The following is a 2,637-nucleotide window of genomic DNA, read 5'->3' as shown; positions in this document are numbered from 1 at the left end:
GTTTTTTTTTTTTTTTTTTATCTACCCCCTCCACTCCAAGTCCCTTGAGCTTTCTTATCTTTATATCTCCAGTGTATACCACAATCCCCCCCACAGAGTGAGTGGGTGGATGAATGAATAAATAAAACAAATTCTGAAAGATCAAAGACCTTGTCCGATCTTGAATCCACAGCAGAGATGGAAACATTCAGACATTGAGACTCGAAAACCAAAATGTCTTACTAGCTGTTGTGATTGACTGTATCTAGATCTCACCTTAGAAAACTCCTAAATGGGCCTAAATGGAAAAGTCTAGGCCTTACAGTGAGCCACAGATCAGGAGAGATTCCCCAGTGCTGGTACATCAAGACTCCATAGCCCCCAAACTGCATGGAAGGTCTAAACAACATGGCTTACTAAGTGAGATTATCTTCCATACACTGTAGTCAAACAGTTTCTTAGAATGGAAATAATTGGGAATACAAACAGAAATGACAAACTTCGGAGTTCCTCCTAATTTCTTCTATGTTCTGTCTTCCTCTGGCTTTGTGGGGGACATCTGACATCTTTCCTCTTCCTCCTTCTCCTTCTTGAATCCACGGCAGGATTCACGGATGTCTCCTCCTCCTCCTCCTCCTCCTTTTCATGTAATAATGTGGTTTTTGTTTCTTTGTTTTTGTAATACTGGGAATTGAACCTAGGGGCACACTATCACTGAGCTGTATCCTCAGCCCTTTTGAATTTTTATTTTGAGACAGGATCTCACTAAATTGCCAAGGCTGGCCTTGAACTTGCAATCTTCCTGCCTCACCCTCCCAAGTAGCTGGGGTTTCAGGTATGCACCACTGTTCCTGGCGGTGATGTGTTTATTTTAAATTTACTTTAATTGAAAAATTAAAATTGTCTATTTTTGGTGCACAACATAATGTTTGAAGTATGTAACATTGTGGAATGGCTAAATTAAGCTAATTAACATGTGCATTACTTCATGTAATTTTTTTGTGTGTAGTAAAAACAATTAAAATCTACTCTCTTGGCAATTTGCAAGAATATAATACACTGTTATTAACTATATTTATATAATAGATCTCTTGAATTTATTCCTGCTGTCTAAGTAAAATATATACCCTTTGACCAACATCTCCCCAACTTCCCCTGCAGCCACTCAGTCCCTGGTAATCACAATTCCACTCTTCAGCTTCTGTGAGTTTACCTTTTCAAAATTTCCCATATGAGTGAGTTCATACTGTATTTGTCTGTCTGTGCCTGCTTTATTTCACTTAACATAATGGGAGACATCTTACTTCCAGGGACTGCAAGACCCCTAAACTTAGGGCATCCTCTGAGAAAATCAATGGGAAGCAGGATCCACCTGCGTGTGTCTTGGGATTGTCCTTTGCAATGCTTGCTCAGTGGTCCTGGGGTCAACCAAGCAGAAGCCATCCTACTCTGAGCCCAGGATGTCATTCTCGCCCATCTTTGGTGAGGTAGGTGGTGAAAGGATGGTACGTGAGATGTGGTTGTAAGAAAGTTGGGCCCCCTTTGGTGTCCTCTTTCTTGCATAAGCCAAAATTATTTTGACTGTTCCTTCTCTCTCTTCCTTCCATTATTTGATTTTCCTCTAGATCAGAATTTCATAAATGTTTCCTTCTGAAACATTTACTAACATTCAATGGGTGCCAAGCTCTGTGCCAGAAATATAAAGATGAACACAACAACAGTGTTTTATTCATGGTATTCACAGAATTCTAGAGGAGACAAAAAAGTGAAAAAATGTCCACAATACCATTGAATAAGTGTGATAATGGAGGCATAGATCAGCCTTGTAAGATCAAGGGAGTGGCTGTGGTATGTTATTTGATGTTTAGTAACCACCTAGTGGGAATCACCCTGATTTACAGTGTTTGCTGATTCCCATGTAGCAAATTCTCCCATCATGGCCAATTTTAACCCATTGAGTTGGGAAGGAATGTACATGGCTGGCTCTTTTGTTGCTATAACAGCACATCCCCATGATATTGGCCTTCTGCATCCCTGAGCAGAGAATCCACCCCACGTTGTGCCTGGACTTCTCACCTACACAGCTGTGAGCCAAGAAGTAGGTTCTGTTTTAAGTCACTTAAGTTTCTTGTAGTTTGCCCTACACTAATAGAAAATGAACCCAGTGCTGATTAAACTCCTTTTACAGATGTGAAAACTAAGGCTTAGAGGAAGTAAGGAATTTGGTCAAGGCCATGAACATCGGGCAAGTGGTGGACCTGAGAAACAAAATGAGGTGTGTCTGATTTCAAGACTTGGGACTAAGCTCCATTGGCCCATGACTCCTTGTAGAAAGCCATGAAGAGTCAGAACCATGGGAGACTCTTCATTCATGCATGCATTTATTTATTATTTATTTGGGACCAGAAAATAATGAGCATTATTATTAAACATGAAATTCTGATCTAGAGGAAAATCAAATGTTGAGTGTGGATTTGAACTTTGAAGTGCCACTTCAGTGGTTAGCTTGATATTTATTTCAGAGGACAATGCTATAGAGTAACAGAAATTACATATGGGACTCTACTCATTAAATGTTTGAGTTTGGCTAGAGTGTCCATTTCTGCTTTTCTCCTCCAGCCTGACCAGATGTGCTTAGAAAATTCAGTTCTCCCTGAA

This window comes from Marmota marmota, unplaced genomic scaffold (assembly GCF_001458135.2).
Source record: "Marmota marmota marmota unplaced genomic scaffold, marMar, whole genome shotgun sequence".
NCBI classification, from domain to species: Eukaryota; Metazoa; Chordata; class Mammalia; order Rodentia; family Sciuridae; genus Marmota; species Marmota marmota.
The sequence above is the reverse complement of the archived record's forward strand: the minus strand, read 5'-3'. Positions refer to the sequence as shown.